Source organism: Chlorocebus sabaeus, chromosome 15, assembly GCF_047675955.1.
Source record: "Chlorocebus sabaeus isolate Y175 chromosome 15, mChlSab1.0.hap1, whole genome shotgun sequence".
NCBI lineage: Eukaryota > Metazoa > Chordata > Mammalia > Primates > Cercopithecidae > Chlorocebus > Chlorocebus sabaeus.
In genome coordinates, this window is record NC_132918.1 from 58,414,742 (window position 1) to 58,439,835 (window position 25,094).

General features: G+C 37.8%; 1 protein-coding gene and 1 long non-coding RNA gene across 2 annotated transcripts in view; one reads left to right on the forward strand and one right to left on the reverse strand.

Moving 5' to 3' along the window:
- DNAJC13 (DnaJ heat shock protein family (Hsp40) member C13) overlaps window positions 1-13,282 on the reverse strand; it is a 119,915-nt gene extending 106,633 nt beyond the window's left edge. Inside the window, exon 1 of the mRNA XM_008009117.3 lies at window positions 13,166-13,282. The gene's annotated coding sequence lies outside the window, so the exon portion shown is untranslated. The remainder of the gene's footprint in view (window positions 1-13,165) is intronic.
- Window positions 13,283-13,471: 189 nt separating this feature from the next.
- On the forward strand, window positions 13,472-20,808 carry LOC103241668 (uncharacterized). The gene is made up of 4 exons (XR_012095586.1): window positions 13,472-13,639; window positions 18,984-19,150; window positions 19,896-19,981; window positions 20,395-20,808. It is a non-coding gene; the product is annotated as an uncharacterized lncRNA (long non-coding RNA).
- Window positions 20,809-25,094: the final 4,286 nt, after the last annotated feature.

Here is a 25,094-nt window from a genome sequence, read left to right on the forward strand (position 1 = left end):
TCATGCTTTGAAAAATAACAAAAGGAAACACAAGCAACACCAAGTTTAAAGAAGCTTTTATTGTTACCACAAAGAAGAAATTTCTTACAGTCAACTAACGTCTTCCTACTAGTGAGTATAGGGACAGCTAAATATAGTCCTGACAGTTGGTGTGGTGTTTTGTTTGTCTGTTTCTGGATTTCATACCTGGGATGACAAAGGCATCCAACTAAGATTCATTAAACCCAGTAAGCATTATCCCTGCCTTCTGAATGTTTTGCAGTAAATGATATTGCTGAAAAGAAACCTGGGCAGTATCTCTGAAGACTCACCAAAAAGGGGAGACAGACAGACAGACAGACAGACAGATAGGTATACAGATATTTTTCCCCTATATATTATAACTGAAGAGTGGAACAATGGAAGAGAAAGGCAGATAGAAAAGGTAAAGGGCTGACACTGAAGAATGGGGTTTGTATTCCTAGTCTGTAACTTAAGATACTGGAATAACTGACTCTGTATCAAGGGCCTATCTTGGGAAAACTGAGAAACAAGAAAATGTGTTGAGTGGAGACCGGATGATAAAATTTAGGATCTAAAAGTTAAAATGAAAGGCAGAGAAAAATAAAGATTTTTAAATGACAACCATAAAAAACACAGGTCATGACCCAGAAGGAATAAAGATCCCTAATAAACCCATAGGAGGGAAAAAGAACAAAATCATCTCACAATAACAAAAGAAATGTAAGAACTTTTAAATAAAAAATTTTAAATAATTTTTTTAAAAAACACCTAAAGAATGACCTCATAGGTATCACTGATTTGGACGTATATAACTCCAACAGACCTTTTGGGAGATGAATTAAGCAACTTTACATCAAGAAGGCTTTTGAATGTCTACAAACCGGAAGGTGATGAAAGTACCAGACTCCAGAGAGTCCTTAGATTGGGATAGATAAAAGGAGCGTGAGAAGATATAACACATTAAGATAAACGTAAACTACCAACAACCTGGACTATTAGAATAAATATTGTATTCCTGATGCAGATTAGAATGCTGACAGAAAACTAGTGTAGGAGGAAAGAAGTAGTACTTCAATTCTCTGGAAGTTCCTATCATAAGTACAAGTTCCTGTGTCCAATATTTGCACACCTAATTTTCTGTCTCTAATATTTAAGAAAGCAACAAGTGATGTTTTACTCTGCATCCCATAAAAGGCTAGTAAAATGGGCTCTTTATGGAAGAAAATTGCGCCTCTATTTGAAAAGCTTGCCTTCAACTACGTTATATTTAAGTAGGGGTATATCTGAGAGGTAAGGGAGGGAAGAGATACCCCACTAAGTAGCCAAGTCAACCCCAGAAATAGTGGATAATTCAATGCTATATTACCATCTGCCTAACCTCAAAATGGAGATCAGGATAATGCTTTTCCATTTTAAAACTCCATTAAAGACTGCCTTTAATAAAGTTGGGGAGGCAAGGTGACTCTTATCTGAAAATTTATGACATGTCCTGAAATTAGTAAACAACTTGTGTTGAATACTCATCACGTTAGTCATTATGCATTTGCCATGCATTTATTTCCTTTTGTCCCCGTAACAACACTGCAGTACAGGTATGACTCTCATTTTACTGACAAGAAAACTGATACATAAATTATATCACTTTTCTAATGTAACACAGCTAGTAAGCGATTGGGCCAGACTTTGGCCCAACCTGCTTAGTTTCCATACCCTAGATTCTTAATCTAAACTTTAGTACCTTCCCTCAATTAAAAAAAAAAAAAAAAAAATTCACCCTGACCATGTAATTACAGATGTATCATTTGACAGCAAATTCCTGGAATAATTCAGAACTAGTTTCAGTTATTATCTTCATCTGGACAGATGACTGGACACTCGTTAGAAATAACTTTGAAATCTACAATTTTAAGCAGTAAAACAATTTATCATATTCAACATAGGACAAAAGAAATAAAAAAGTCTCCAAAGCTGAAATATTCTATCATCTATAAATAAACTTTCAAAGTATTTCCATCTTTGTATAAGCTAAAAAAACGTTTTTTGGCTGGGTGTGGTAGCTCACGCCTGTAATCCTGACACTTTGGGAGGCCGAGGTGGGCAGATTACACGGTCAGGAGTTGGAGACCAGCCTGGCTAACATGGTGAAACCCACCTCTACTAAAAATACAAAAATTAGCCAGGCGTGGTGGAGAACGCCTGTAATCCCAGCTACTTGGGAGGCTGAGGCAGAATTGTCTGAATCCAGGAGGCAGAGGTTGCAGTGAGCCGAGATGGCGCCATTGCATTCCAGCTGGGCTGACAGAGCAGGACTTCGTCTGGGGGGTTGGGGACATTTTTTAACAAAGTGTTCAAAACAAACATACAATGACAAAAATTTGCTACCAATATATGATCTCAGGATACTCTTTAAAGAGAGTTCAATTATTCTAATCAACATCAAGCTTTTAAAATAACCAGATTGGCCAGGCACTGGTGGCTCATGCCTGTAATCCTGCACTTTGGGAGGCCACGGTGGGAGGATCACTTGAGTCCAGGAGTTTGAGACCAGCCTGGGCAACATGGCAAGACCCCCATCTCCATTTAAATATACATTTTATATGAACAAAAAGATAACCAGATAAATGAGATCTGAGGCTGAGATCTATCTTCCAGCAGTGTAATATTAGCCCATCCACATTTTCAGGTAAATCTATTTTACATTCTCAGTAAAATCTTAACTACTCTTTGATAAAGTCATTTCATCCAATGAATGGCAAGTGGTCTGGAAATTGCATTAACCCCTTTAGACCATGAAGATACTTTTAGACACACAGAAAACTCACTAATGAGGGTAATGGCAATGCATAAAGATCAGAAATACGTACCAACTATGTATCATTCAAAGTGAGAGGTAGAATAATTTCAAGATAATGACTGGCAAATGAGTGAAGACAAGTCTAGAGGTCCTCCAAGTACAGCAGTCAAGTATCACTCAATCTGGGAAGACCCTGGAATACCTCCCTAGGGCACTGATTACAGAGCTGCCATTCTACATGCTATACTTTAACGAGGGACTGGCACAACAAGCTACATGAACATTCCATTAAAGTGATTTTAATAATCTATTACCAAGGTAAGGCTGGAGAATTTTTATAATTGCCATTTACTGGCTGTATAACTTTGAACAAAAGTCTCTGAACTTATCTGATTTACAGTACATCTATAAAATAGGAATAATAACTGTCCCGAAGGGCTATGATGAGGACTAAATGAGATAACCCAAAAAAAGAAGTTATTTTGAGTATTTCTATTATATCTTATTTTCAAGAACTTACCAGCTCTTGTACCTAATACGGCATTTTGGGGGGAAATTCTATTAAATAACTCGATTTTCTCTCAATCTTTTAATTTCCATCCTTCTAGTAGTATGCAATCTATATCACCTAGAATTTCCACCTTCAAAAGTACAGTGTTCTATTGATTTAATCAGCATTCAGTTTTACTTAACCATTCGAAATTAACAATATATATTTCTTAATGATGTACATGAGGGTGGCATTTATTATTGTTACTGTCATTATTATTTATTGCTACAAGTTATGTTTCCCATAAAATGTTTTTAAAAAGAAAAAAATATTGCTGGGTGCAGTGGCTCACGCCTGTAGTCCCAGCACTTTGGCAGGCCAATGCAGGCAGATCGCTTGAGTCTCGGAGTTCAAGACCAGCCTAGGCAACGTGGCAAAACCCTGTCTCCACTAAAAATACAAAAAATTAGCTGGGTGTCATGGCACACGCCTGTAGTCCCAGCTACTTGGGGGGCTGCACTCCAAACTGGGTAACAGAGTGAGACCTTGTCTCAAAAAAAAAAAAAAAAAATACATATATATATACACACACACACACACACGTATATATGTATAAAGACCAAGATAATCAGGATAGATGAAATTTTTAAAAATCATCTTGTCAACTATAACCCAACACTTAAGCTTCTCTTTATTTCAACTTTACTCCTACAAAATACTATTACAAGTCAATCTTATTTACTACATTTTTAATATTCCCCACTTAGGTATTTGAAATTTCAATTGTTAGAATTGTTTCCTTACATGTATCCAACCTAGTATTTTTAAATTTATGTTTGATGGCTATATATTAACTATGGCTTGAGAAACTTTCAAGAAAAAAGAAGTCATAAATTTAATCTCCAGTCAATATTTCCTCTGTACATTTAATAAGCTCTAAAAGTGATTCAAAAAAATCACTTATAGGCAAAAACTTTTAAGCAACCATTAATTTCCAATATTTATGATGAAAAAAATCTGTAGAATTTCTAGTATCAGAAGCTGAAGTATCAAGCAGGTAATATCAGTTAAGTCATGTATAAGCACATGCTATAAACAACCATAAACTGTCCAACTAAAAAATGTAAACAGTTAAATAGGATCTTGAATGTGATTTTGGTAGCAGCTGTATCATTGGCATTTGCCATTCTGCCAGTTGTTTAGAGACTGTAGCAAGAATTTATCTGCTCAAACTAACGTCACTTAAATTTCATCTCCTTCATTCCTGCAATTCTGTTCCATGTTTCAAGTTCTCAAAGACCCATAATTCTTTCTGATGAGGAAAAATCAAATTTACATGCCTTTTGTAATTAAATTACATTGAAAGCATCTCCAATTTTTGCAAGTCAGCTTCACTTGTTTTCATGCTCTATCCTAATATTATACCACCAAAGAAACGTCTGTTTTTTTTTTTTTTACAGAACTGTCCTATGGGTTAAAAAGTCAAATTCAGGGCAACACAGGCACTTTGGCTAGACTTACCTCTCTCAATAAGTACTACTGTGTCATGCTTTCGAACAACACAATATTCTTGCATCCTCTAATGTATTACTGGCAGTAGTACTGGCAAACCATTTAAGATCATTTATGGTTAAAATGAGAATGATCTTTTAGAAGATACATAATTTTGACAGAAAACCACAGGGTTTGGGAGTCCAGTGAGCAGAAGCCTACATCAAATTGACACTAAGAACAAAAGCAGGATGAAGGGACTCAACACTACAGACGCTCAAGCAGATTATGGTCAAGCTATAAGCAAAAGAATTTACACACAGCAAAATTAAGTATATACACATGGCTTGTGTTAAGCAAAAACGCAAACGGAACACTCATTTAACTAGGGATGAATGAATACACTTAGAAAAAATACACTAGTGAAAGAAGGAATTGGCATTAATCAAGACTAGTCACCTGTTTAAAGCATGTATTTAGCATGATCAACTGGAAGTAATTTTTACACAAATATGACAACTTGCAGAGAACAGGTAAGCTATCAGTTTTCCCATTTTGAGTCTGAAAATGCAAGAACAGAACTTACTTTCATCATTAGCTCTGCCCTCAAGTAATTAATTAAAAATGTGAATTTGTCTTGAAGTGCATAAAAAATAAGACGGATTGAGGGAAAGATGGACAGATCTATGATAAAGCAAGTACAGTAAAATGTTAACGTAAAAACCTCGGAGGTGGGCATGTGGGTATCTAATGTAAAGTTCTTTCAACCCGGCTGTAGGTGAAAATGTTTACAATATGTTGTGTGAAAATTGTGAAGTTTGCCTTTTGTGATCAAACTCTCCTACAATAGAAACAATGCTACATTCCAAAATCACACTTAAAATGTAGTAGACATTCACATCATAGGAATTAATTTATGAACGTAATGCTTCCTACAGCTATATCTTACCAAAAAGGGAGGGGTAGTAAGGAGAACCATGGAAAGACTAACCCTTTGAAAAAATAACCAATGAGTGTAATAACTAATCAGAGAGTACTTTATATTGGCTTCTTGAGGATCTAGTTTTGTTTGTAACTGGATTCAAAATCTGAGTAAATCATAGCACTAGATTAGTTTGGTTTCAAACAAATGGCAAAAAATATAAATGGCTAACAGAATGTTAATTTTTACCCACATTAAATAGCTACCACTAAACTGTTTAGATAGAACGTGCTGTATATGGGGGAAACTGCCATACGAACTTTAACCCTTTTTAAATTTTAGCTTCATTTTAACATGTGACTCAAGTACAGGTAAAAGCATTTTCTTCTAAATGAACAACAAATCAACATGCGTAATATGTATGATACCAACAGGAATCTTAAACCATAAATCTATCACAAATTAAGATTTTTAGCAGCTACCATCTTAGCCTTCCTTAACTTACTGAAGAACCTGATACCTCCAAAGATAGATGTTGTTAAAGAATAAGAAAGCCAGTGGTGATATCAAATTTCATCTGATAATCATATCTTCAAATAATTGCCCAGATATTTTAAAGTGAAGTGTTTGCACTGTCTGCCACATCAAAATCAACTTTTAACTAGTTTCACTACCATTAGATAGCTGAAATAATCTGAGATCTCCCCCATTCTTTTTAAAAACTTGGTTCCTTTCAATTACAAACTGGGTATATATTCAAGAAATACAAGAGAAGAAAAATTCAAAAGCAACCCTTAAATCTGAAGAAACAATGCGACGAGGGAACAAGCATACATACCATAGCAGTTAATTTTGTTAACCTCTTCTACTCAACAACATAAATTAGGTATTGAAAAAGAGACTTTTCTATTTCTATCCCATGTATGCTCATTTCACCTGAGAGGAATAATTTGTATTTCTGACAAAACAGAACTTTATCTGTTGTTTAAAAAAAAGTCAAATGTTCTGTGAAAGATGTATTACTATGACCCTTCCCTTTCCAAAGCTTAAAAATGCCTTACAATACTCACCTGAAAGCTTTTTTCTAGAAACATGTTCACTTAAGCAATGCTTTGAAATCATTGCTATTGATCATTTACCTATTTTAGTTTATTTTTAGTTTATACACATTATTGTAACTTTCTAGACTTAATTTCTATTTCATTTTATCTTTGAAGCATAACCTGGCTTATGCAAGAACAAAGTATACTATTTCTATAAGCTCTTCAGCTTATCAACAGGCATTTAATAATCATGCTCTACTACAGTAAACAGGCCCTAAAATGGGCAAAATAAATTTTTAGCAGTCATATTTTCACTTGTTGCTGTTTTTCCTATCATTACATTAAATGCATAATGCGGGACTGAATTTCCTAAGCTTTTAACAAATACAACTTGAAGACAGTTTTACAGAAAGCATCCTGAAAACCCAAACACTGTTCTCTGTATACTAAAAGACCAAAGCTTAATTTGCAACATTTTCCCCTTCACTCAATACAAAATAGCAATAACATACATTTCTAGCTCAGTTCTGAAATATCCCTATTACTCCTACCTCTTCTGTAGTGCTTTACAGTTTACAGAACACTACCAAATGATCTTAAAAAAGCAAAGTTTCACTTTTAAAATTAAGCCCATTAGCTCTAAGGTTTGGGGGGAAAATGGCTTATCTGCTCTAAGATTTGATAAACATTCAAAATACATTATGTAGCTTGACTAGAAGTTTGAGGAGAGAAACCCCATAGCCTTAGATGATTAAGGAATACAGTAAAAGTCAGAACATCATATATAAGCATTTAAATGTATTATAGAATACATGAAACATTAGAGAACATCTCCTCCATTCATAACCTTATCAATCCTTCCATTAAGTTGTAGCAACTAGAGCTGGCAAAAATCAAAGCATCAAAACAATTTTTTAAGGGACAGGGTATTCCTTTGTCACCCAGGCTGAAGTGCAGCAGCACAATCATAGCTCCCTGTAATCTCGAACTCCTGGGTTCAAGCAATCCTCCAGCCTCAGCCTCCCGAGCACACGTCACCAAACCCAGCTAGTTATTTTTTGATGAGACGGGGTTGCTCAGGCTAGGTTTGAACTCCTGGCCTCAAGTGATCCTCCCACCTCAGCCTTCCAAGTGCTGGGATTACAGGTGTGATTATTGTGCACCCAGCTAAAATAATTATTTTGGATTGCTTTAGGGGTTTCATTTTCTATCTGATAATCAAAATATCAAACTCTTACTAATCAATTGCGAAGAGATATCACCACTGGGCATGTGCTAAATATGTGAATAGGCAGTGTTCTTCTAAGGGCAACTTGAGTGCTTAAACTGTAAAATTCCACTGACTTTAAAGCTCACTCTTCTTCACAAGTAGTCCATAAAAGTACAAGTAAAACTCACATACATAGACTGTTGAATAAAGAGCATCTGAAAAGAATTACTAGCAAGTTATATGGTTTTATTGACTGAACCACACCTAAATGTACCTTTGCACAGGTAACTAACTTAAATTAGCAAAGATGATCACAACCATATTGGCTTAAGCTATTTCTTACAAAGAAATCTAACTCATTACTCTCAAAGGAGTTCCTATGATTAAGAATCACTGCACATAACAAGAAGTGTTGTAAGTTGGCATATGCTGAGCATGTGAACACTGCTGAAACAGAAAAAATATGTTGAAAACCACTGATTAAATTTTGAACTAAAGTAGTGGTTGGGGTAGGATGCCATCTCATCTGAGGCACTATGACTGGAGCACTAGCATTTAGTGGATGAGACTAGACACTCGACATATATTACAGTCCCAAAGATAAGTACTGTCTGCACCATAAGACTTTCAAGTGTCTAAGTGAGCCAGGTGTGGTAGTACACACCTGTAATCCCAGCACTCTGAGAGGCTGAGGTGGGAGGACTGCTTGAGCTCAGGAGTTCAAGAGTAGCCTGGACAACAGTGAGACCTCGTCTCTACTAAAAATTTTTAAAAACATTAGCTGGACATGGCGTGCCTATGGTTCGAGATACTAAGGAGGGCTAAGGTGGGAGGATCGCTTGAGCCCAGGAGATTGAGGCTACAGAGAGCTATGATCGTCTCACTGTGCTCCAGCCTGGGCAACAGAATGAGGTCTCAAAAAAAAAGAAAAGAAAGTCCAAAAGTCCAAATGGTTAGTCATGTAGGCAAAAACCTATTTATAATGAATGAATCCCAGAATCTAATTCTGTTTTATATATAACTCACCAAGTACATTTTGCAAGCTTTAATATACAGAGATTTTTCCAGGAATGTAACTACAATGTAAATCAAGAGATTATACTTTATTAACCTTGTTCTTTTCTGACAATGCTAATAATCCCAATTGTGGTATCTGAGTCACCAATGTGATAAATCTGTAGCCATCAACATTTCTGTCAAAACTCAAAATGGGCCAGGCATGGTAGCTCACGCTTGTAATCCCAGCACTTTGGGAGGCCTGGGCAGGCAGATCACTTGAGGTCAGGAGTTCAAGACCAGCCTGGCAACATAGTGAAACCCTGTCTCTACTAAAAATACACACATTAAAAAAACACCCAAAAAAACCATCCGGGTGTGGTGGCGAGCACCTGTAGTCCCAGCTACTCAGGCTGAGGCAGGAGAATCGCTTGAACCCAGGAGACAGAGGTTGCAGTGAGCCGAGATGGTGCCACCGCACTTCAGCCTGGGTGACAGAGTGAGATTGTCTCAAAAAAAAAAAAAAAAAATCTCAAAATGATTCCACGTAAAGGTACAAGCGCCTCTGACATGTCCTTTGTGTATTTTGGTATAATCATACTTAACTATTTACATACTGAAATGCATATAGTCAATTCTGCTATAATGCTTTTCTGATCATGTGAATTTAACAGGATTGGTGTATTACTGAACAATTTGAGCATGATGTAAATTTCCCATTTGCTTATAGTGATTCTTGTCCCAACACTAAGTGAACGCAGAAAATTGTACCCAACTGAACTGAGCCATGTAGAAATTCACAAAATACACACACACACACACTTCAGGTGGTCAATGAACCACATACATTCACATATATATTACTAATTTTCCACTCCATCTTATAACTTTTTTCCTTCTACTACTTCACAGTAATTCACAAACTGCAACTCCATCCAATGCTCACTGCCTCAAGCAAACTTTTTCAAGGCAAAATGCCATAATTATTATAGTATTTAACTTTTACAAAACAGTACTCTTGTTTTTAAGACCCTATCTTTTTAAAAAACGTATCATGACTGTTCTTTCTCTTGGGAGTTTTTGCTTTTTCATGGGTCTCATAATTTTTAGTTAAAAGCTGGACATGTTGTGTAGGAGAGACTGAGGTAATTGTTATGACTGGAAATGAGCATGCCTGCTCTTTGTGAAGCCTTTGAAGGGTTTGTGTTAATCTGGTTAGGAGTTGGACTTAGTTTATGATCTCTTATTGCCATAGTTATCCTCACTGTATTACAGACTTCACATATCTGCAGAACAGTTTGTGTCTCTGGTGGGCGATGGTTACTAGAGCAATGCCTGTTTGATTCTCTGTGTTGTGCCTCTTTGCATAATCTTGTTTCTTTCCTAGTAGTATTTTGTGGTTACTAGTTATTGAAAGCTTCTTAGCTTGGTGGCAGGGGGTGGGGGTTGGGGGATACAGTCTGATGTTCTGATTAAAGTTCAGGCTAAGTCAAACACTGTGTTCCTGAATCTCAGGAGGGTAGCATTCTTGGTTCTGCTGACCACCCCCAGCTGCAGTTTTGGGCTCAGGGCCCTTCCAGGCATAAGATTCTCTCCCACTTCTCGTCTACACCCTGAATGTTCACCAATGGGGCCAACAGAGATGCCCTTCTCCTCACAGATTAAAGCTTTTTTTCACAGAAGACGCAGAGAGGGGAAGAATCACAGCAGTTTCTTGACCCTCTTAAAAAGTTCTGTTGCTGTTCCCCTCCCTCTCAAACTGCACAACAGACACACCCAGGGTTCTTTCCAATCTTTTCTAGTAGACCCACGGAGGTTTGTGGATAAGTTTGCAAGATTATGCATTCAAGCCTTCATCATGCTTTTTGTCCAGTTGTGTCTGAAGAAGGCAAATAGAAATTGACATCTACTCTCTGTAAGCACCGTCTCTCAAATTTTCAGCCAGTGGTTTTGCTCTGTGGACTCAGCTCTTTAACAGATTTCAATAAAGTCATGAATTTGTAGTGTAGGTCTTTTTTTGTTACAGAAGTGAGAGCAAAGCTTTTTTTTTTTTTGTCTCAGGGCCAAAGCCAGAGGTGGTTACACTACTTATAAACTAAAGGTAGCAAAGAAGGTGTTACTAATTATTTTGTATAAAAAGGGAGACTTTATTGGGTCTAATAAAGTTGAGAAACACTGACTCAAGGAACTCTTTCAAAATATTAATAACTCCCCTTTACTACCAAACATTACAGTGAACATTTAGGCCAAAACCTATTTGTAGCAACCAAATTTGTGCTGCAGTTTATCTGCACAGTCTTGTTTCAATTTACTAATTCAAAGTACTTCAATCAGAAGCAGGGGAAAGGTATGTGTAGCAGAAACCTCAAATTCACCTGTGTAAATAGAACTGGTGGAGGAATGAGGCCAAATTAGTTAAAACACGTCTTTTCAATTTCAACCCTAATTTAACTATTGAGAACCAGACTCCACTATCAACATTTTAACAAATTTAATAAAGCCAGTATTGTTACAGTCCACCTGGGCAAGGCAACCATCTTCTATTTATTTGTGGATAAAGTTAAATTACTCCAAATAATTCATTCATTTATTGATGCTATTTTATTTTTTAGCTTAAGTATTTTGTTTACAACTAAGCAATGTTAATATATGACATTAATATATTTTAGGCTATTTATTACTACCGCTTTAGAGAGAAATATTCATTGCCTCTTAGTGGAATACAAACGCTGAATTTTCCATGAACTGAACTCTAGCTTTAAGGTTCTTTACATTCTTATTTCTTAATAATCCTCTGACTCCTCTTTTCCTCCCTTAATATGTTCTACTTCCTGTTTTCAAACAAGGAGTATAATAATTTCTACATAAGGACGTGTGTTGCCTGAATGCATTGTGATATTAATAGCACAAGCCAAGTTTGAGATATAGTAGCTTAAAAAGCGTTTCACATTACACAAAATGTGAACAAGGTTTTACGTTATATGATAAATAATACAGCACTTTCCAAAAAACAAAGAATTGTGTTCAGGATACCGAATTTCTGACAAGTGGTTTCTATAAATTTTTTTTAAGGCAAATTCTGTTTCATACTCCCATAAACTCACAGTACTGGTAATATATTACAAAACCTGACCAGTGTGAGTAATTTTCCCCGCAGGCAGTACTTTCAAACCTAGAAACATATCAAGTCCATAAACTAAGAAAATATAGTAAGAAAGAATTACTGGGGGCAGGTCCTGAACTTCTACTTTTTCCCTGAGACACTACATTACAAAAGGCTCAACATAACTGTACACTATAAAGCCCTCCATAGAGGACGCAACAGCATCCTTTTTGAGGGAAACCAGAAAAAAGTAAAAGGGAAAAGCAGAGAGAAAATGAGAAATAATTACTTTGGGAGACCACCGCCACATTTGGGTGAAATCTACTTTTTTCCCCCCTCTAAGCAAAGGACACAGGAAACAATCTCAAGACAAAAGTGGTTAACGGAACACTCTACAAACGGAGAAAATTTAAGGGAAGGCACTCTTAAGCATAGTTAAGTATCAAATAATCGATGAACAGCCACTTCACTGAGCGTCTAAATCCCACTTCACCCACTCCAAAGGCCACATTCAAAGGTAAAATCACAGCAGCGGAGGAAAGGCCACGTGAATAAGCTGCCTCGCAAGAAGGAAACGGCTTGGGGGAGAAAATGATTTTGGAAAAAGTACTGGAGAAGAGACGACGCGGATGCTCATTTCCTAACAAAACGAAATAAAGCAAAGAAAGTCAGTCTGCAGGAATTGTGCGGAAGGAGGGTCGCTGACCCAAGGAAACAAGAGTTGCCGGCATCCAGCAGGAAGGGTGCTCAGTCCAGGAGACGGGAAGGGAATCCCGAGGGCGGGGCCCACAAGGGAATGAAGAGCGTATGGGGTAAGGATTTGTTAAGGCGACTGAAGGAGCGTACTAGGTAAAAAACAAGAAAACCAGGCAAAAAGAGGGGTGGGGCTGGACAGGGCAGCGCCCTAAGCTAATGTCACTCAAAGCCGGGGGGGGGGGGGTCCAACGGAAGGAACCAGACCAGCAGCCTGGGGGAAGGGTAAGCTGTTAGCAGCTGCAGGCTGCGGCAGCCAAGACCACCCGGTTTTCCCTGCCCTGAGCCCCACAGAGTCCCCACGGCGTGGGGAGGGAGTAAAGCAGAGCCCCCGAGTCCAGTGTCCGGAGTTGGCTTTACCTTCGCGGGAGGCTGGAGAGGCTCCAGCCCTAGCTCCTCCCGCCGCCGGCTCAGCTTCCAGAGTGGGATGAGGCGCCCTCCGGCCTCCTCACCCTCACCACTTCCCCTTTCCCCCGCCGGGGCCCTGTAGCTCCGCTGCCGCGGGTTCCTGGTGCCGCCGCGGCGCTGCCTCCCCGCCCCCTCCGCCTCCTCCCTCTGCCTCTCAGAGTTTCACTCTGGAGGCCGCCATCTTCGCTCAGGCTTTGAGCGACCGCGCTCTAATACGCCTGCGTTGCCACCGCCCAGGCTGTCACGAGACCCAGCCAGCTGATTTCAACCCTTCCGCCTTTGGCCCCGCCCTCCCCCTTCCGACTGTTCTTTCCCTAAAATTTTGCGTTCCGCCGGCCCGCCCCCTAGCAGTTACACATGCGCAGAGTAACGACGCCGACCGTGGGATCTGGATTCCACGCTGCGCGTGAGGGGGCCGGCGCCTCGGTGGGTACTGTAAAGGACACGTCCCTGGGTGCGCGCGCGTGCCCATAACCACGCCCCCCGGCGTGCGCCTTGGGGCCGCGACCCGCGGTTTGTGTCTTGCGGAGAGTAGGGTCGCAAATCGGTACTTAAACTTTAAGCTGGAGGAAACCGTGTTTTAAATCCCCTCTTTTTAGCTCTTGCCGTCAAGTGCCAAGGAGCATCCGCGAGGCAGTCTGAAGCCTCAGTCTATCTCCTGGTTTGGCTGGATTGGGAGCCAGCAGGTTCATTTACTATTGAGACGCCCGGGGCTACAGCAGAGCAGGGTTTAAAGTTATGAATGCTCTGAAAGGTCTTGGAGACCAAATTCTCAAAGACGCCTAAGGCACTTGCTGGTGGGAATGCTGGAAAGATAGTTCTGGTAGCCCCATTTATTGTGTCCGGATCAAGTGTTTAAAAGTTTACTTTAAAGCTACTTAATCTTCAACTCTCTGAGGTAGGAATCATCCTCGTTTTGCAGATAAATTGAGGCCCAGCCTCAGAGTAGTGGATTTGATGTTTGCACCCAAGTAATTTGAACCCAGAACCTGTGCCCTCTAGATAACCATCTTCCTGAACCCCCCCGAGGGGGATCAGGGTAGTGAAAAGAGGAGATATTGGTACTAAAGGATTCAGCTAGAAATTATGTGTTATCTGTGGGCAATGGTTTAAATAAGAAAGGTCTATGTCCACTCCCAGATCTGAGCCGTAAAGACCACAGTTCAAAAATTAGTGATTTAAAAAAAAAGTTATTCTGCTGCAGACTTTAAAGTAGAGGCAGTGTAGGGTGACCTGCATGGATACATCATTGTATAAGGGTTAAAGGTCTCTGATAAGGAGTTTAATACTCATTCTTCGTGGCAGTCCTGAAATTGTGATTTCTTGGCGTCCACTTCAGCAGTTGGCTCATTTTATAAATAACGATTGCAGGATGAAAAAATGTGGAAAAATGGTTTTTACAGAATTTACCTCTTGACTCTATTAACCCTTTGCGCTACCTTAGGGTGGAAAAAGACTATTTGTATTTTTCCTTAGACTTTTCTGTAATGCAGCAGTAAGATAAGGTACATGTAAGGGAAGGTACCAGGAATAGCTGGGTGTGGGAAGACAGAACCCGAAATAGAGTAGGAAGGGAGGAGAAGGAAAAAGAAACAGGAGGGCTGTGTTAAGGGGCCTTATTGGCTTATCCCATGGAAACAGACACGTGTTTATGTGGTTACAAAGCCTTGCAATAATCCCAGAAGTAAATGTGGAGTATATTATTTTGATTTTATAGAAGCAGCAGACCCAGAGAGTCCAGGAGGCTTGCTAAAGGTGACCTAACTCCTAAAGGTTGAGCCACGATTAAGACACAGGGCCTGCCTGTAACATCAAGGCCAGTGAACTATTAAACCTCTACACTGCCTTTCCAATATTTGAGACCAATAAAATCAGTTCTCAGTGTTGAGAGGAGCCTTAGGCATCATGAACTGTCCCCATCCTCTGTGGTGGAAAATTGTCTGCCTCACAAGACACATTTTTCCATTGCATTTTTATAAGCCACTTTGCTTGTATTCAGCCAACTTGCGCTCTCTTCTATGAGTAGTTATTTGTCTTTGTTTCTTGCTCTTTTCCTCTTGTATGTGACATTCATTTAGGGATTTACCAGTACAGCTCATCACCTTGTCCCACTCCCTCTCCCATGCATATCCTTCTGACTACCCCTGCTACAGATACCCATTTTAAGAAACCATATTCAAAGTACTTTCAGCCATTGTTCACAAGATGTAGTTTCAAGCCTTTTCACAACCACTGGTTACTTTTAATTGCATCGGTACAATTGGATCCTTCTTAAAATGCCACAACAAAATACAAGAGTCAGAGAGAGTAGGACTTGTCTTTTCTTTCCCTATTAGGTTACATAAGCTTGATCCTTTCCCCACCCAACTCTTTTTTAAAAGAGTGACAAATGCACACTTCTTTTTCTGGATTTATCTTTTTATTCAAAATTGAAGTTTGCACTAGCCTTTCTGACACTTTCATAGTGCAGATGTATCAGATTTACAATCATTATGTGATGTACACTTAAAATATTTCACAGCTTCTTTAAAAATACATTTCACAGCCTTTTAGACACCAGTAGCCTTTATGAGTCTCCAAAGTTAGCATACAAGGCTGGCGTGATCTAAGACTTTAGAGCACCCACAAGAAAGTCAAACACTTGCTTATCTAATTCCTGTTGCTGCTAAATTGACCTTCCGAGTTTTATCAATGCCTAGATCCAAAATAAATCCTTAAGAACTCATAGCACTCAACAACGCTTGAACTATGTTTTCAGTACAGCAGCCACTAGCCCCATGTGGCTACTGAACACAGAATAAAAATTAAAATTATTATGAAAAAATGTAAAAGGTTGCATTAGCAATTTTTATATTGATTACACATGTTAAAGAAAAATATTTAGGCCGGGCATGCTGACTTACACCTGTAATCCCAGCACTTTGGGAGGCCGAGACAGGTGGATCACCTGAGGTCAGGAGTTCAACACCAGCCTGGCCAACATGGTGAAACCCCGTCTCTACTAAATATACAAAAATTAGGCGGGCCTGGTGGTGCACACCTGTAGTCCCAGCTATTCAGGATGCTAAGGCAGGAGAATCACTTGAACCTGGGAGGTGGAGGTTGCAGTGAGCAGAGATCATGCCACTGCACTCCAGCCTGGGCAACAAGAGTGAAACTCCAGCTCAAAAAAAAAAAAAAAAAAAAGTATTATTTAATGATACTTGTTAAAGCTTGGTAATAGGCTGAGCATGATGGCTCACACCTGTAATCCCAAGGCTTTGGGAGGCCAAGTCAGCAGGATCACATGAGGCCAGGAGTTTGAGACCAGCCTATGCAATGTAGTGGTACCTCATTGCTACAAAAAAAATAAATAAATAAAAGAATTATCTGGGCATGGGGGCATGCCCCTGTAGTGCTAGTTACTCAGGAGGCTGAGGTGGGAGGATCTCTTGAGCCCAGGAGTTTGAGGTTACAGTGAGCTATAATTGTGCCATTGCACTCCTGCCTGGGCAACAGAGCAAGACCCTGTACCCCCTGCTCCCCACAAAAAAGATTTTATTCAGTTTATGACCATCACAATAGGTAGAGGAGCCACTGCAACAGGGGCTTGCAGTAAGGGAGAGAGACTGGGCTCAAGTCAGAAAGCAACATGGGCAAGTATGCGTTTATCTCCAAGGAACAGTGTGTGGGGGTCAGTGGATGGAAAATTACTTAGAGAAAACATCAGGGGTGAGTGGGGATCCTGGCTAAACCTATGTAACAGGATTCTTGCTAAAGACAGGCCAGAGTGATTAGACATCTCCTGGGGGAAGATGAAAGATGAGGAGTCTGATCACATATCAAGGGAATTTTGGCTAAACTGACTTAGCTGGGTTCTTTTGCAGACTAGACTTCTCAAGAAAGCACATGGAGGGGCCTAAGGAAAGGTCCAGAAGCCTGATTAAAATTTGGCTGAGCAAAGACTTTGTCACATGTGGAAATGATAATATTATGGCTGTATATTCAGTTAAATAAAATGTTATTAAAATTAATTTCACTTGTTTCTTTTAAGAAATGTAGCTACTAGTAAATGTAAACTTAAATATATGGCTCCCATTGTATTTCTCTTGGACAGTACTCCTATTAGAAAATCTTGTGCAAGTAAACAGTAAGTGTCAGAAAACACCTAATTTGAGTTGGTGAGCTTGAAGACTCCACAGAATCTTCTACTGGACTTCATTTTAATTTGTTATGTGATTGGTTGGTTGTTGTCCTTAGTGGTTTTTCTCAAGATTTATCTGGCCACACGTATTTGGTTTTCTGTGTTTCTCTATACTTTACTGTAATTGTATAGACTTGAAATTATTTACAACATATGACAAATTATGACATGAGAATTTCTTGACATATATACATTTGTATCTGCATATATATATGTTCCACAATTTTTTTTTTTTTTTGTAAATGATAGCCTGGCTTCCCCAGCTCACTTAATCCTACCCCAGGCACTCTAGTTTTATTATTAATGTAAATGAAAATATGTTTTTAAATAGTATAATTGTGTTCATATATAAAGGATTTTGAATTTATAATATTGTATTAACAAACACATGCTTTCACTTAATTAAAGGAAATTATCTAGATTTGATTATATTTTCAAAGATGGATGAGGAGGGAAAAGAAAATACTTATTCTGTGGTCTAACAATTTTAAACTATTATTGAAATTTTAATTGGTTGAGAAAAAGGCCTATGTTCTTTTTCCTTATTAAATTTAACCACAGCTGCTCTTTTACAATATATACACTGCTGAGGGTTTTCTAATTCAGGTGTTCTTACTAATTAATTCAAATACTTGTATTATCAGATTCGAGAAAACTCAAAAGCCTTATGTGGTTTTTTCCATAAAGGGTTTTGAAGGGAACAAGATTTCCAGTCTGCTATGAAATTATTATATTCAGACATTTTTAGTCATCAGCACTTGAAGGAAATATAATGTAGTTTAAAAAACTCACAGGCAAGTTCGTTATCCTCTTTGTCTTAGTTCTCTCTTCTGTAAACTTCGGATATTGATACCTACCTTGAGAGACATTTTCAGGAGTTAAATAACTTATGTAGAGCACTTCATTACTAACCACACACTATAGTTAATATCAGGGTCTCCAGCTAGTTTATGTAATCCTTGTCCTTGAGTTTTTAAATGAAACAGGTTTGCTGTAGTTCTTATCAGAGGACTAACCAGATGCAGATAATACAGATAATAACTTATGTAAAGCAGTTCATTACTGAGCACACACTCTAGTTAATATCAGGGTCTTCAGCTTGTTTATGTAATCCTTGTCCTTGAGTGTTTAAATGAAACAAGTTTGCTGTAGTTCTTATCATCAGAGGACTAACCAGATGTTAATAATACAGAATGTCAGATAAGCAGACCAGCCTGGCCAATATGGTGAAACCCCGTCCCTACTAAATATACAAAAATTAGGCGGGCCTGGTGGTGCACGCCTGTAGTCCCCAGCTACTCGAGATGCTGAGGCAGGAGAATAACTTGAACCTGGGAGGCGGAGGTCGCAGCGAGCCGAGATCGTGCCACTGCACTCCAGCCTGGGCAACAAGAGTGAAACTCCATCTCAAAAAAAAAAAAAAAAAAAAGTATTGATTACACTTTTTTTTTCTTTTAAGTAAGATAGATAAGCAGACATTCTGTATTATTAGCAGAACGGGGAAAGTTCTAGTGTTCGTTCTTGACAACCATATTTGAATACTCCTATCATGAAAAATCATTAAATAGTTCATTTTATTTATTATAGAGAACACAGAGTTGACTTGCTCAATTCATGTGTGAATGTTAACAATGCAAAAAAGACTTAGATGCATGGAATTTCGACAGTCACAATATATTTGAAAAATGGTGATCCAAAACTTGACCATGAAGAAGTTCTTAGAATGACAATGACTCATTCACGCCTAAATCAAGGTGAGTTAATTAGGTGCGACAAAAACTTTTTCTTCCCACTAATTTTGTTAAAGCTCATTGCAACCACATAGAAAGAAAGGATATCTATTCATTAATCTTGGGTAATAACTTACTCAAATTATGCTCATCTGAGAACATAAAACTTCATTACTCAAATTATTGCTGACTTTGAGCATATAAAGATTATATGACTGTTATTTCCATGTAAAAGTTAATTTTGTCAATGAAAAGATTTTTTTTTCTTCTTGTTAGCAACAGTAAATGAGGTGGCAGCCACCTACTTAGCATAAAGGAAAATAAAACATAAAAGAAATAGTATTTCAAGCTCAACTAATTAGCTTGTAAAGTTATTGGTTCTCAAATCTATACTGTGAATTCTGAGAAAAAAAAGAGTAAATCAATGTAAACCAAAATAAAAGGCACATACTAACAAAGCCAATTTGAAAAAATTGATTTTTTTTTTCAAATTGAAATGCACATATTCTAGTCACTGCAAATGTTAAAGTTACTTTGGGTCTATTCCTAATCTGCCTGTCAGACAAACTTTGAGAGCTGAAGGATTGTAACTCATACTACTATAGAGACACATGCACACATATGTTTACTGCAGCACTATTTTTAATAGCAAAGACCTGGAACCAATCCAAATGCCCATCAATGATAGACTGGATAAAGAAAATGTGGCACAGATATACCATGGAATACTATGCAGCCATAAAAAACAATGAGTTCATGTTCTTTGCAGGGACATGGATGAAGCTGGAAACCATCATCCTCAGAAAACTAACACAGGAACAGAAAACCAAACACCACATATTCTCACTCATAAGTGTGAGTTGAAAAATGAGAACACATAGACACAGGGAGGGGTACATCACCCACCGGGGCCTATTGGGGGGTCGGGGCAAAGGGCAGGGAGAGCATTAGGACAAATAACCTAATGCATGCGGAGCTTAAAACCTAGATGACGGGTTGATAGGTGCAGCAAACCACCATGGCACATGTATACCTATGCAAGAAAGCTGCACGTTCAGCACATGTATCCCAGAACTTAAACTAAAATTTTGTTTAAAAAAAGGCTTTTTTAAAAAAAAGTCTATAACCTTCAGCGCGTGTATCCCAGAACTTAAAGTAAAATTTTAAAAAAAGTATAGTTTGAACGTGTTAAGTTTTAGAAACCCTGTATATTTCCAGAGTAAATACTATTGCCTACCCAATATCATTTTCCTCTTCTTCCTTATAAGTTGAAGGTGGCAATGTGCCACCTACAAGTACTACATCGTCAACCTCCTCTCAAATGGGCTGACCATATCAGAGATGACAAAAGTCTGGCTGATGAAATATAAGCGGACTCTGTTGGTGTGGGCTACCAGATTCAGCTAGTAGGTATCCTTTTTTCCCCACCCTTTATGTTGTTTTTTTGTGTGTGTGTGTGCCCAGAGCATAGTTGTGATGGCTAGAGCTGCTTGTCTCTGGACATCTGCCTCATTTCTGAATTCATTACTCAATGATGTTATATTTTCTAAGGGCTGGGCTATTGAGTGTCACTGTGTTATTCATGCAAATAAAAAGAAATTAATAGAGTATTACTATTTCAGCAAAATATAGTAAGAGGCTACCAATAAAAATAGCCACATTAATGAGCTTTACAGAACAAAGTGTGATTTTGTTTGGTATTCCTTTGAATTTCTTCACCAGAGTACAGCACATACTGGAATCTCTAAATACTACCTAAATAATAAATGTTTAAAGTAGAACAAAAAGAAAATATTGTACTATACTAGAAAGAAACAGAGGTTTAGTTACAGCAAGTAAGGTATTACTTTTTTTCTTGTTTATAACTGTCTTCTGAAAATGTATTTACTTACTAGGGAACATATTTTTTTCTCTCTTTGCTCTACCTTACAAATAGTCAAATCCCAGTTCTACTTTATTAGCCACTTAACTTTTGAGCCTCAATTTCTTTATCAATGAGATGAAGGTAATAATACATGTCAACAACAGTTGTTTTGATATTATATAAGAATGAAGAAATGCTATGCTATCTAATATTGATGAACCAATATTATTTAATATTATAAATATATATAATAGAAAAGTAAAACTCATAAACTCTAAAAAATGGGATAAGGGAGAGAGAGACAGTCTAAATGTACCAATTATTTATCTAATAGTAGGGAGTGAATTAATACTTCCCCAGATTGTAAAAACCAAGAATGAAGGGCAGAAGGAAAATAACGTTTATGGATCGTTTAGTAAGCACCACTGATTCTCCATAAGTGTTAACTTTCTCACTGCCTTATATACCCTTTGTTTTCTTCCTCTGTAATTCTAGAACCAGATAATGCAATATTTGGAGCAGCACTGTATTAAGTAAGCATTTAGGGCCCCAGCAAAGCAAGGACCATCAAGATGAAATAAACTTGAAAAGGATTTGCTAATTAATGCTTTTATTAAAAGCATCAAAATAATAATCATGGTGGAGAAATTAGAACTTTGTGTTTCCTTCACTAATTTCGTGAGTACAGAATTGAGGACCTCTAGCCAGCTCTGAATTGGAGAGATTAAAAAAAAATCTGTGAAAATATGGAACGAGAGGCTTTATATAACTATGATGAAAACAGGAATTGAAGATAGCCCTGAGAGATCAAAGGAGAGTTATAAGAGAGGGCTTTGCTGGACACTGAAAGTTTACCACGCACCCTGCTCTGTTAGAACAGCCTGTTGTTACCTGTTGCTAAGCCCATCTGTACAGTTGAAGATACTCCCCAAAGTTCAGAGAGCTAATGGGATTTGTCCAAAGCCTCATAGTCAAGTAAGTGCCAGAGTTAGAATTTGAACCCAAATCCACTTGGTTCCATGGCCCAGCATTCTCTGAGAGCAATAACTGACTGCTGTTTTTATTTATAAGTCAAATGATACTCTGTGAGTACATGGCATAAACTGACTGAGATCTTCTTTTGGTCCTTTCTCTGGGAGTTTTAAGATTTTATGTCGTGACTAGAACATAAACTGTGTAGTGGTTATTATTACTATCAGTGGGTAGAGGAAAAGATATGTACATGTGGAGGTCACAGATAGTCTTAGGGGGATTACAAAGGTGATAAATAGTGAGAATTTCCACTGGAGAAAAAATGTTTATGTTAATAATTATTTAGAAATGTTGTAGTTATATTTTTCCTGAGATTCATTATCATTTCCACTCTCAGGATTTTCCAACATGTAGTCTTATTTATAGACTTAGTTATATCAGCTTCCCCTTTATGATCTGAAAGCAGTCTTTCAAAAATTATATGAGTAGATTGGATTAAGGAACTCTTTAAAAATATACCAGATCATTAAATATAATTACCTTCTTATCCTTTTTTTTTTCTGCATATTCGGAGAAGGTGTATACTTTCTTTAATATGGATTTCTTTAACCTACGTGTCAGTGTGTAAATATTGATTACTGGACAACCATGTGTTAGTTCATTTGGGCTGTTGTAACAAAATACCATAAACTTGCAACTTACAAGCAACAGAATTTGCTGGGCAATTGGGTGCGGTGGCTTACGCCTATAGTCCAACACTTTGGGAGGTGAGGCAGGCAGATCACTTGAGTCAAGGCATTTGAGACCAGCCTGGGCAACATAGTGAGACCCTGTCTCTACCAAAAAAAAAAAAAAATCTGGGCATGGAAAAAAAAAACAACCTGTGGTTCCAGCTACTCAGGAAGCTGAGATAGGAGGATCACCTGAGTCTGGGATATTGACACTGCAGTGGGCTGTGACTGTACCACTGCACTCCAGTCTGAGTGACAGAGTGAGACTCTGTCTCAATAATAATAATAATAATAATAATAATAATAAAGCCCAGAATGCATTTCTTCCAGTTCTGGAGGCTGGGAAGTCCAAAGTGCTAGCAGATTTGGTGTTTGGTGTGAACTCTCTTTCTGGTTGGTAGGTGGTGTGTGGCAGCGTCCTCACATCATGGAGTGGGTAAGGGATCTCTCTCAGGCCTCTTTTACAAAGGCGTTAATCTTCCCAAAGGCCATACCTCCCAATACCATCACCTTGCAGGGTAAGATTTCAACATACAAATTTTTGGGGGTTGCAAACACTCAGACTATAACAATATGTAACTATTAGAAAACTATGTTTGCCATAAGATATTTCTGTATTTATATATGTTAAACATATAATTTAAGATTGTTTTCAAATATGAAAATGAAATAGCATTTGTTTTTGAATTTAAATATCTGTCAGCAACCAAATTGATTCTAAAACATAAACAAACCCAGATTTAGCAAAAATATCCTTGACACACAGTGAGAAATTCAAATAGACAATGGTTTCACAGTGCCTTAGCTCTAAAACAAGTGAAAGTGGAAAATTCTTTTTATTGAACACTTTCCAAGAAAATACACTATTTCTTATTAAGGTTTTCTATACTATTTAATATAACCAAGGAAAAGATATCCTAGTTAATCCAAAGTTCTGGTTAATTTGGGGCCAATTTTTAAAGAAATGTCATATGTCATATATCATCCTATCTCATATATATCATTTATTGAACAGCTACTTTGTGCTGGGTACTCTACTAAGGACTTTAATGCATCACCTCATTTTATTTTCATAACACACAGGAAGACACTGTTATTATCCCCATTTTACAGAGACTTTAGAGAGGTTTTTGAGTTTTCCACACCTCATATCACTAGAAAGCAGTAGTGCTTTTCAAACCAGGTCTTTTGGATTTCAAAGTCCATGCTGCAAATCACTACATTTCATTTAGTACATACACTCTAGTGGCCATGACTTCCTCTTTCCTTAGTCATTCAGGAGTCACTTCTGGTTATCATTCTACTAAACACTTATGTTAGAGATTTTCAAATGAAGGGAAGACAGTGCAACTCTTTCACACTTTGTTCATAGAGCATTTTCTCAGAATAACATGGCTTACGACTTGTGTTTCATATAATACTATATTATCTTTTTATGAAAATCTGTCCTACAGATAAACTGTCTCCTCAAAAACATCATGTCTATGAGTACAAAATTTTAAATAACAGAAAATATGACCTGCCCACATCTGCAGTCTTCCTCAGTTCTAGCCCATCTGTAGGCTAAATTAGGAGTAAAAGAAATGGAAAGAAAATAGTCTATTTCTAGTGAAAGCAAATAAATGACAAAGGGGAAGTAAAACTGCAAAATAATCTAAAATCAACTGAAATTAAACTGTGTAGCATTTAAGTTGGTAGAATAAAGAGGGGATTTTCATCGGTTTTTTTTTTTTTTTTTTTAAGTAAAACGGTTATATCTTGGTGTTTAATTTATTACATAACCAGTTGACATGAACACAAGGTCCAACTCTACATGACAGCAGGTGGATTAAGAAATCAGGTCCTGGAAGCCATTGGCTCTTTCCTTTGTTTCCCTTAGCTTTACCCCTTAACTCACGTGCTTCCTCTTCCATTTATTAAAAGATGCTTTAAGAAAAGGAAAAACGTAGCTCAACAATGGGAACACTCTCTCAATATTTTAAGAAGGGAGCAGGTGGATTTATTATTACCTGGGCTGTTAGCAGTGATGATGACCTATACAAAATATGGGCAGGGATTGCTAGTTTTATCTCCAAAAATGTGTAATATACCTGTTTTTATTTTCCCCTTCAACTTTAATTTTTTTCTTTTGTTTTGCCTCACTTCCTCACCCTACCCAACTTTACTCAAGGGGACTTTTATATAGAAAATGACCAAAGGCATTCAGCCATCAACAGGTAAAGAGGCTTTCTACATAGTCAGGCCATCTCTCAGCCAACATTTATTAAAACAACAACCCCATTAATGTCATTCTTAAGAGTCTGCTGACTTCAGTGGCAATTCGATTATACAATGTTAGGTTATTAGAATGGTTCTCATTGAGAAGGGGAACCAAATATTCCTTGTTGCTCTCCTTCAGGAT